This window comes from Tribolium madens, unplaced genomic scaffold, assembly GCF_015345945.1.
Source record: "Tribolium madens isolate multiple individuals breed KSU strain unplaced genomic scaffold, Tmad_KSU_1.1 Scaffold_3;HRSCAF=73;Tcas5.2_LG2, whole genome shotgun sequence".
Classification (NCBI taxonomy): domain Eukaryota; kingdom Metazoa; phylum Arthropoda; class Insecta; order Coleoptera; family Tenebrionidae; genus Tribolium; species Tribolium madens.
Genome location: NW_025401006.1, coordinates 7,169,380 through 7,181,262, shown reverse-complemented (window position 1 = coordinate 7,181,262; position 11,883 = coordinate 7,169,380). Strand labels below are relative to the sequence as shown.

At 30.3% G+C, this 11,883-nt stretch overlaps 1 long non-coding RNA gene across 1 annotated transcript in view; it reads right to left on the bottom strand.

The window, feature by feature from the left end:
- Window positions 1-11,883, bottom strand: part of LOC123007938 — a 49,819-nt gene that overhangs the window by 27,654 nt on the left and 10,282 nt on the right. Inside the window, exon 2 of the long non-coding RNA XR_006412902.1 lies at window positions 4,970-5,015. This is a non-coding gene — a long non-coding RNA (uncharacterized LOC123007938). The remainder of the gene's footprint in view (window positions 1-4,969; window positions 5,016-11,883) is intronic.

The following is an 11,883-nucleotide window of genomic DNA, read 5'->3' as shown; positions in this document are numbered from 1 at the left end:
TTAATAACTTAATTTTTGAAATAAATTAAGTTTAATTTTTCATATTCAAAAACTTGTTAGTGCAAAGGATTTATAAAAACATAGGTAACTAACAAACTAAAGAGTTAAAAACATTGTAGAGTTATCAGGTGTAGATGGTGTGATTAGAAAAACATTGTCAAAAAATCTAGAAATTAAAAATTATTCAGGGTGCGTCAGAACTCGCGCTAGCAGAAACATAAAAAAATGTTTTGCACTTTGACTCTATTTATTTCTGTTGGAGAAATAATTTTCCAAGTTTTTTGGCTACAGGCTATTAAAAGAGGAAATAAGGAACCTGTATCCTAATTTGTAACTCTGTTTAATGTTAGTTGTCGCTTTTATTGGCAAAGTTTTTATACCTTTACCTACTAAATGATTATAAAAAAACGCATACAAGATCATCAGTATCTTTAAATAGACATAAAAAATGGCAAATGTCAAAAAATAAATGTCAAAATTTTTTTACACAGAATTTTTTAAACGTTTTTTTTATGTTTCTGGTATATCTTATCTAACTTGGAATTTTTCTCTGGGGCGCGAGTTCTGGCGCATCCTGTATACTATATCAAATTTAAGAAAAGTGTAATAAAATATTATTAATAATAATAAGGTATTAAAAAGAAGAAAAGCAGTTTAAAAAAGTTTATATTTTAATGTCTTAAAATCAAATCAAAACTTTATTTTTATTTGGAAAGTGTTTGAATAAATAGAACAAACCAATTCCGTCGCTTTGCCGCCGGAAAGACCTTGGCCAAAACGCTCAACCTCGTTTGCTTCATTATAAATCTTCTAGTCCTTGTAAATCAGTAACAAAAGCCACTTTGCTTCTAAAAATGAGTTAAGCTTTGAACGTTCCTGCATGATGAAAATTAGATGATTTCAGAAAATATTTTGTAATTTAGTGCCGGCAAATGTGAGAAATGTCGCTAATTTGCAAAGTCTAGTGTTATCAGTTGTGTAGGTAGGTGTTAAGTGGAATGAAAGAATGGAATTTTACAGATAGTTAAACAAATAATTGTAGAAAGTAATCACAATCACACACGCTTGCATTTTTGTTAAATCTATATTTACACCTAGAAGTATAAAAAAAGATCTTTTGTAGTACTGTGATTTAGAAAGTAAGTATTTTTTGTGTGTACTGTAACAATTACAACTCCCATAAAATTTAATTGATTGTTTGCTTACGTTTATCTAAAGTTGAGCGGAAAATCAGAAGTCCGTTTTATATGTTTGCTCAAAAATTATCCCATAATTTACGATCCATATATTACTTTATGTAAAGAGGGTTATTTTACGTTCCTTTCCGAAATTGTATACGTCGTATACAAAATTTAAATAAACTTTATAAAATTCATCACTGACATTTTTTATTGTGACTCTATTAAATTTTTCAGAGACATTAAGTTTTATGCTACCCCTCGTTGCAACTTTCTGCAACAAAATACACGATGCTCATAAATAAATCGCGAGTTATCCATATAGGTTGTAAATAAAATGTTGGATTGAAACCTAATAACTATCAAACAAAAACGCATATCATAAATATCGCCTGAAAAAGGAACCGAATTCTGTATCCCATTACAACACAGCGATGCAATTTTCCTTGCATGTCAAGCCCAGTGCACAAAAAGAAAATAAGCCAACCAACCGTAAAAGTCACAAACTTGAGTAAAATAAGAGCGAAGCAAACTGGAAAAGAAAATTTTGCACAAGAAAATCGTTTATCTAAACTTGGTTTTATTGCATCCACTTGCAATAACTCTTACAGGCTTAGCCCAAAACTTTAAAGAAATTCACCGAATAAAATTCATGACCTGTAAATATCCAGCAATTCCTTCCGTGTCATTGAACGCAAAGAAAACAACTAAATTGTTGATTCCATTCGAAGCAAAACACGTCTTTTTGCCCGGTCGGCAATATTTAAAAATTAATCGAACGTGCTTTTATCTTAGGAAATAGTTTTACGAGACGAGCAATTTCGACGCACGAATGCATTTGTGGTTAATAGCTCTCCATCTCGAAATTATGTATCTCGTGTTTATTGAAGCAGAAAATGCAAAAAGCACACAGTGACTCGCTAAAAGCAATCAAGACTCGAGTAAAAATCAGCAAGATGGCGTTTTTGCTACTACTAAGTATTGTTGATTGTGTTGGGAGCAAGATATACGAGATATCGTAAAGCATACATTATTACACTTAAATTATATGTAGTATAATCGATAAATCACTAAGATTCTCGACAGGTAATTAATATACTGACCCGACTAAACTCGGAGCACATTAAACGAACTTTAACTAATGATCTAACAGGTTCGTCAATCATATTCGAAATTAAATTTTTATTGACATATAAAAGTTGTGTCAAATGTTTAGATGTAGGAGATAGGTTTATTGATGTAACAATATCATTATGGGTCGTTCAGACACGTGCGAACTACCACACTAACGTGACAATAAAACTTTTTAATGGCGGACGTCACTTAACTCAATTTCTTCGCGAAAAGCGCACTCAAACGATCACTGATAAACGATTTACAAAAATCCCAGCAATCAATTTTACCAATGTCGTAAATTTATTACACATTTTTTAATAAAAAAAGAATAAATCTAATAGAAAAAAAATGTTACAGCCATATACCCAATCCTATCTTATTTTCCAAATCGTTGTAGCTCAAAATATTTAGGTGCAAAAAAGCTAACTGAAACGCTAATAAATAAATAAAGTTCTACATAAAACTACATAAAAATTTGTTTGATAGTTTTACAAATTGGAAAAAGCTTAAAAAAAGTTCTTCACAAATAAATAAATGATATTAAATGATACTTATTAAGGTTTTCAAACGAGTATTAAAAAAACACTATTAAAAAATCTTTTTACACAATAGAAGAATATTTCTCTTTTAATTTTTCTAATATTGGAAATAATAAATGTTTAAATGTATTAATTGTATTTTTGTCTGTCTATTGACCTTTTCTACAACTGTTTCAAGTTCCTAAGAAATAAAGCTATGTTTATTTATTTATTTAATACACTTTTTTGTATCATAATTTTTATTTGTCTTAATTTACCTACCCACTTTAGATATCTTGCAAATAGAAAAAAATCAAATTTACTATAGGTATTACGTGTACTTTAATATTATTTATACAAATATTTACTCTAACAAAAGATTTTGTTAATTACCAGATTTCTCATCAGACAGACCAGTAAAATTTCATTCTCTAGATTAATTTCATTTTGAATGGTAATTATGATAATAAGTTCAGATCAAATAATTGTCTATTAAAATTTTGTAAGTTTGTAATTTTAAAGCACAGATTTTTATTTTTAACCTTAGAACAATTTGTCTTAATTGTATAATCAAACAACATAAGGTAATTACAATTAATTAGAGTATTATATTAAACTTATTTCTGATTATACAACTAAGACAATTTGTTCTAAGGTTTAAAATAAAAATTTGTGTTTTAAAATTACAAACAAGACAAAATTACAAAATATTCTTATATTGTGTAAAAAGGATTTTTAATAGTATTTTTTTAATACCTACTCGTTTGGAAACCTTAATATCATCTAATATCATTTATTTATTTGTAAAAATCTTTTTTGAAGCTTTTTCCAATTGGTGAAACTATCAAACAAATTTTTATGTACCTAGTTTTATGTAGAACCTATTTATTAGCGTTTCAGTTGGCTTTTTTGCACCTAAATATTTTGAGCTACACCGATTTGAAAAATAAGATAGGAATGGGTAGGTATACTGATGGCAGTAATATTTTTTCTATTAGATTTATTCTTTTTTTATTAAAAAATATGTAATAATAAACAACATAAGGTAATCACAATTAATTAGAGTATTAGGTACATTATACTTATTTCTATTATTAAATCATTTAGATCACACTACATTTGTTTTTGATTTATGTGCACATAATGTATTTTATTTAAACAAAGACTATAATTTTTTAACAACAATTTACTAATTTAAAAAAAAAATACAAATTAATTCAAATTTAACAAATCACAGTAAGTTGTCCTCAAAGTTAAATAACGTAATCGTATATATTTTTTTACATTTTATATTCTGTTTATAGACTCTTAGTTACAACCTAAATAATAAAAAAATAGTTAGACTTGCAAAACAGTGGCCCATAAAAATTAAATGAAATATTAATTTTGTTCATTATCTGTGAACCTACTTGGTATTACCATTCGTAAGCATTAGCAATTAAAATTTTCCTCGATCAAAATAATCGCATTTCTACTTGGATTTACGCTTCTGCGATTTCCCCCAAAGCATGTAACGTTATGGCTATCATAAAACCATTACCTATATGCATTGCTATTAAGTTAAATATTATTGCTTCTCTCTGCATAGAAGGCATTCGTCTGATTTACGAGGAGGCCGAGTAATAAACTAATGCAATTTTCAGTAGCTTACCCGCAAGTAGCCACTTTCGTCCCTTGTTTTCTCGATTTCTTATTTTTTCAAACAGTAATGAGTGAAAAAATAAATGACTTATGACTTGTAACTTCATCTAGCAGAAACCTGTAAGACCAGATAGCATCGCGATACTTTGTTGCAAATTGCAATCGGAATGTTTCAGGCTTTTTCCACGGGTGTGAGACGAAGAGGGAGAGAATTTACGTGGTGGTTGTAATGACCGAGTGGGTCGACGGTTTATACACAAGACTCAGCCGTAAATTATATTCAATAATATTTATGAACGTTTCAGAATTCTGATATGAGATACAAGAATGTAAATAGCCAAATCGAAATCGAGGGTGAAATAAGTGCAAAGCACGAGACCTTAAAGCGATAATTCTTTATCGAAATTTTTCAAATTTGCATTAATGCAAATAAGGTGTCAGGATATGCAAAACTATCTTAATTTATAAAATATGGATGAACTTTTTTAATTAAATGTTATCTGTTGGGTCACCTACCTTGTACGAGGATAAAACCTTCAAATTTTCCGAATTGGAAGACTCTCTGAAATAGACATAAAATTATTATTTTTTTTCTTAGCTTGATTAAATATTTACAATGAAATGATGCGTATTTACAAAGCAAGCAATCATAATAAACTTGTCTGCGTTTACGTTCTGCATTAGCCATAAAAATTTTATCCCATACTATCTATTACGCGAAAATCACAATTATACCAATCTCGAAGCTTAAAAATTCTCTAACGTAAATATTCCGGTACTAAAATACAAAAACCTTGAATAAAATTTACACAAGTTGCACGTGTCGTTAGTCTGAAAATACATCAACGCCGGTCAATCGTGATAAGTCGCTATACAGTTTCGATTTTTAAAGCCATTTTGTAATTATCAAGAGCCGGGAACGATGTTGAAGAAATTTTAATGGAGATAATGAAACCGGTTTCGCTCGCCAATAAACCGCCACAGCTCTTTTGACAAAAGCTGAAAAATTCGTTCCTCTGAAAGCTCACACTCTAATCGATTTCACATGTTAAATTGCACAACGCTCGCGAGGCTAATTGAGCTTTTTTAAAAAAAAAAATGTATGCATACCTCATGCATATTTAAACGGTTGTCTCTAAACGCAGTTTAAAGTTTTTGATTAAACAGTTAATTATCAGCTTATCAAACACGGGGTACACTTTTTGCGATATTTCTATTAAAATAGTACACGGTAGAATAAACTTGATAAAATTGACGTAAATGTTTAACGACATGCACAGGATGCGCATAGAGATAATTGCTAATTTAACCAAAAACTTAAAAATTGTGATTAAACTTTTTATTGTAAGTACCTATGTAAAACATAAATTTTTACAAATAAAATTTAAATAAAAAAGTACCAAGTGTGTTGTTTGCAGTTTTGCAAAAAACAATAACAGCTATTGGTAACAAATAACAACAAATTTCTTTTATCATTTCTTTTGTCAAGGAAGTTTTTTTACATATTTTTTTAATATATTTACTTAGTTGATTGTAATTTCACAATACAGACCAGTTTTTGTAATAAAAAATTGTTGAACATCAGAAAATAAAAATAAAAGAGTGCTAAAGCGTTATAACAGTTTGTCAACAACAGTAGTTTTACTTTTACTATTCCCATTATTGCATATTTATTTTTAACTGTTAACTGTTTAATAAATAATTGCTTTTCAACATATCAATTCATATTTCATTTTTAATTATCCTCTATACAAAAGCCTTCGATTTTCAAGTTTCCTGCTGTGGCCCCCTCTCATCTCAAACTACCAAAACCATAATAAAATGCTAATCATAATCTGGGATAATTTTATGTCAACTATAAACTCCCATTTTTTATGAAGTCATTGTTAAACTCAAAAAACCGGTCTTAATTCTTCTAAAGAAATATTTTTTAATTAAACAGGAAATAATTAAGACATTCAGATTCTGAAAAATGGTTGAAGCGGCTTGGGACTAATTTAAATTTTAATCAAACAATGTTTCGGATAGAAGAAAAGGTAATATGGCGTCAGGTGCTAACCGCAATGTGAAGTATATATTTTTGTAATTAATTTAAATGCAGTTTTATTTATAATTATTGCTAATCGTTAAGCAGTTAATAAACGCGTGTTTAATGCAATGTCGTTATAATAAAACTAACGCTCTATCAAACAGGCGCGATTAACGATAAATAAAAAAATTAAGTAAATATCGTAAAAATTTAAGTACTGGTTATATTTACATAGTCGAAAGCTTGAAAAGCTTTTTTTGGTTAGAGTTGTGAGTTTACCTCTTAGTCCTTGAATCACTTTCACTTTGCACAACACCCCGAGTTCAGTGTCCTTCAATTGGTGCAAAAACACATCTACATCTTTAACAATACACCAGCGTTATGAATCGGATCCATGGTCGAGTCGACCAACCAGAACCCAGCACTGTAAAGTAGTGACTTAGCAAGGGGTAGCAGTCGGACCCCTCTAAAGCCGAAGAATGTAAAGCCGGCTTTATCTCGATGGAACAGAAACCCGTGGCACGACTCACATAATTACCTCAGGGTGAAATGAAGACACCAATAAACCCATAAAATCTAACTTTAGAATAAGGGTTTGAAAAAAGTGTTTTGCATGAGGGCGAAATTTCACTTTTCAGGTAATTGAAGGGTTGTGGTTTTATCCCCAAACCGCAAAATAGTCAACGGCTGGCCTTCAAACCGGACACAAGTGTGTGTTTTTCGTGAATTAAGATGTCGAGACTGTTCTTAGCGTAGGTTAAAAGTTCCAAGCATGGCTGACAAAGACAAAGAGGGCTTGGAAGAGGAGGTCTCAGTGACGGGAGGTAAAACAAGTTTGATTTGTATCGTCGATATTTTAAGCACGGAAAATTAATAACAGTGGCACCAACACAACGTTGTTTCTTAAATTAAATTCCGGGGATATTTAACCGCACACGAAGAACTATAATGAGGCCAAACCGACGGGAATTTTTATCGCTTTTTTCGAATTCCCGACAAGGTTTTTGAGACATCTAGTCGGAGTGATATTTCGCACGAAACTGTTTGTGCTCATAAGTTTTATTGGAAATAGCGGCGAGTACTTGATCAGGGGAAAAGAACGGCTGTTGTTTCACTCACGCACCAATCAACGACACTTTCATGTGTTTCATATGTGATACGTTGCTTTCAAGGTGATGGAAACACCACGATTTACATTTTTTCTACATAAATTAAGCCAAGCCACGACTCTATCTGATCATTCGAAATTTTATGTCCGAGGTAATCTTTAAATTCACTCTTATCTTTGACGAAATTTTATAAATGTCTAATAAAATTTTCACGGAAATCGAAAATATCAAATAAAATTTTACAAGTTATGAGCTGAGACAACATCAGATAGGTTGTCATAGCTGAGTTCAAACGATACATACAAAATTTTATTTAAAGAATACAAGGTATTATGTGACAAGATTTTAATAATATTACTAAAGAACTAAAAATACCTACAGACGTTTAATAGATCGAATTTTGTTGATGTTAAAAAAATAAAAATTTATCATCACATACATACCTACTCTTATTAAAAAAAGTTTACCAACGAAACCTAAAATTTTATAATTAGGTACATAATAATTATAATGTGTCTAATTTTCAATTAATGTTTCTAACCATATAACCCAAAAAAAATTTTACCGAGCACTTTTATCGTTTTCCAATTTCTCATTAAATATTAACCTGTTGACATTAAAAAATGTTTATAGCATACCTATTAGTGCTATATTTTTCAATTTTATTTTCTATGTTTTGGTCAAAATATATCATTAAAAATACTTAAATTGTTTATTTAATAAATCATTATCAGCCAAAGATGTTAAACATTGTCCAAAAAACAACACATTTACGATTAATTAACGAATTAAGTCTACGATTAAGTATTTACCGAGGTATTTACCTACGTAGATATATATGTATTAACATTTTTCAAAATTTTTGGAACCGAGGGCAACTGTTTTTTGTTGTAACATTTTTACGCTGTTTTCTTTTATGTAAAAAAGCAATTTAGTTTCTAATAAATGGATTGATCGGTTAATATTAATTGATAAATAATAAACTCAATAGATGCGTTGTCTATTTTTCAGCAAATTTTTGTAAAAAATTCAAAAGAAACATGTATTTTTTGCTGACAACCGCGACATTATATTTCTGCAGATCAGTACTGGATTCTAAATAGTCTTAATTTTGATGCTTTGTTATATTAAAAATTAATCACAAAATCAAGTTAAAATTTTTTACAATCATTTAATTAAATATAGTTTTTCTTATTTAGATAAATTAAATTATAACGCTTGAGATATTTATTATTAGTGTTTTTTTTAAATACAGTGAACGGCAAAATTATGGAATAATCTTATTTATTAAAACTGAAAATATTTTGTTTTGACAAAATGCTCAAACAGCTCAATTTTCTTTTTAAAGAATACAAAATTTTCAACTTAATTTAAATAATTGTATGTTTGTTTTTTGTTGATATTATTTCACTTTTTGGATTTTTTTTTTTTCAAAAACATTATGAAGGTAATTTTTAATATTTTGGTGTTTAAAAGATCTATCGAATTAGCTGAAAAAATTGTGAATTTCCATTAGGTTCTCATTACTCAGAAACCAAAAAGTGTAAAATTTTAAATCAAATTGGAAATTGTACATTAAAAAAAAAAAGAAAATTGACTTGTTCGAGCATTTTTGTCAAGACAAAATATTTTCAGTTTTAATAAGATTATTCGAAAATAATGCCGTTTACCGTATACTTATAACTTAATAATAAATAGTGCCAAAATATAGGTATTTACCTATGGTAATGTTTAAAATAATATATTTTTAAATAATTTGAAAGTGCAATAATATGCATGTTGGTATGTATTATTTAGAAAAATAACAAATACAAGATTATTTTTGTGTCAGTGCACAGTAATCAGTCAAAACTGTGGCAGAATCAAAGTCTGGTACCTAAAGTATAAAATTTGTTTTTGTATCTCTAATTTGTCCCATGCGTCCCTAGCTCAGTGTGTCAATTTTTTATATTAGGTCGGGTCGTTGTTAATCCTCCCTTTAATTTTATTAGATATGAAGTTTGCTTGCCGAATCGAAAACAAGCCATAAATAAAACAAACAATATTTTCTCATCGGTCCCACGGCCCATAAAAATAAATTTGTCATCCTTGTGTCAAAGTGTATGTGTAAGGTCAACAAATAAAGTAACAATAAAATATGCATGGAAACTTCAAAGGTGGCTCTCTGAAGAATAACGTCTTTATCCCTCCATCAATGTTCCAAAGTTCACGTATCTGAAGTGACATTACCCTTCGTCAAGGGACTAGGCTGTTTACGACATCACGCAACGGGTTGATTGCTTTCCTTCGAAAACGACTCCGGAGTGATCTCTGTGAACGCTCCTAGTCATTATTTGCCCAAAGCTCATCAACCAAAACGTTCGTCTTATCGAAGGTTCTCAAGCAAACGTGACCCTTGATCTCGCACACAGAACGCCCCTCATTGATTTTTATCAAAATGAGAGAAAGTTTTTTTAAATTGTTTTCACTTATATTAAATTGTATTGTATACTTTTCAATCTAATAAAACAACAAGCGTTTAGAGTTTACGACCCAGCTTCCTACTGGAATAAGAGTACCATAATAAGGAAAATACAATTTTATTGGCTGCGTTTTAAATGCATTCACAATTTTTCGGTTTATTGCCGGCATTATACATCCAAAGTTTTTAGATTAATGACACAACAAGCCCTCAAAATAATACCCTCTCCAATTTAATGTCTTTGACTAATTTTATTTGCTCACTGGCAGTAATTCTCAAATTTTGAAACAAAAGCTCTGCAGTATTTTAAGAAAATTATATTGTTTGTTAAGAATAACATTTAGTGTTACCTTATAAAGCTTTTTGAAATTAAAACTAGAGTAATAAAAAGTAATTTAAAAAATAACACAGTGGTAGATATTTATCTTCTTTAGAGATATGATTCGATTAAAGCGTTTAATTATGAAGCAATAAATATGTGTCAATAAAAATACAATTAAAGGTTAATAAATATACATTGTAAAAATAAATGTATGTTTAATGAACGTAAACAGCCATAACAGAAAATATTGGTAAAATTTTATGAATATTGCAGTAAAACTGGAGCTGAACCAAACCGACTAAAAGAACAATAAAAGCAAAAATCTGTTGAACTAAATAATGCAACAAATGAGAAACTCATACTTGAGTAAGGTGCATTAAATTTATGTCCAATGAAAGACCGATTCATTTCATGTTGACAACTTTAAACCCCATTAAATATCCTATAAAGCGACTTTATTTTTCTTTAACGCAACGATGTTAGTTTTATCGTGTCTCTGCACTAACCCACTCATTACTTCCCAACTCTAGGATAATCATCCCAAAATCCCGACTTTGTAATCAAGCCGTTTCTCTACAAAAATCATAAAATTTCAGTCAAAGCAAAGCACAAAAGCTGGTATCAACCCATATAAGCTAACGAACCGTGGATCAGACGCTGCGAGGAACTCGCATACATAACTCAAACACTGGCATATTCCAACTATTTTTCATTTCCTGCTGGTGGCTCAAATCCTGCTGAAGCACACTAGCAGGAAAGAGAAGTTTGAAGCAGCGGAGAGGAAACTTCAACAGGGAAAAATAATCGGCTAGCCGCTTTGCCAACGTTGGGAAAGAAAAACCCCAGGAGCCAACCGGGCGACTGGCTCGTAAAACTCGAGAAAAAGAACAAAATACGGCTATGCTGCAAAAATAGATCAAGTCTCAGCAAAATATATTTTTTCTTCCACGAGGGGTGGTGTGTTATTTCAGATGGGGTTTCAAAAATACTTATTCTCCTAGACTCCACCTGACAGGTTAATCTGATAAATTGTCGAAGACACCATTTTGGAGCTGTCATCTCGCATTAAACTAAACTCAAGTTATGACCTAAGAGGGTACGCCTTATCAATTTGTAATTCATTGTGAGAAAAAATTCAAGAAGCGGAACATCGATCCGCAGCCTGCTTGCTTTTTAATAAAGCCTTCTTTACGAGGGAAACTTTAATTAAATTTATAATTATGTAAGGAAACGTAAAAAAAGGACGAAGAAAAATATAGTCGCGAAAAAAGAGTGCATTATTTCCCTCGGGACGGCGTGAAAATGACATGAAAACTTGTTTAAAGCTCGTGAATAATACAAGCACCCTTCTTGAGAATACAGAAACATCCCTGTGTCAAGATCGATTATGGCGCAAGTCTTGTGACAGATTTATTTAATTATCTTGTGTTTTTTTGACTTGATCCGACCATCTGGCGGATGTTAAAGCTTAACAAAACCTGGATTAAAGATCATCTGTTTCCGCAAATC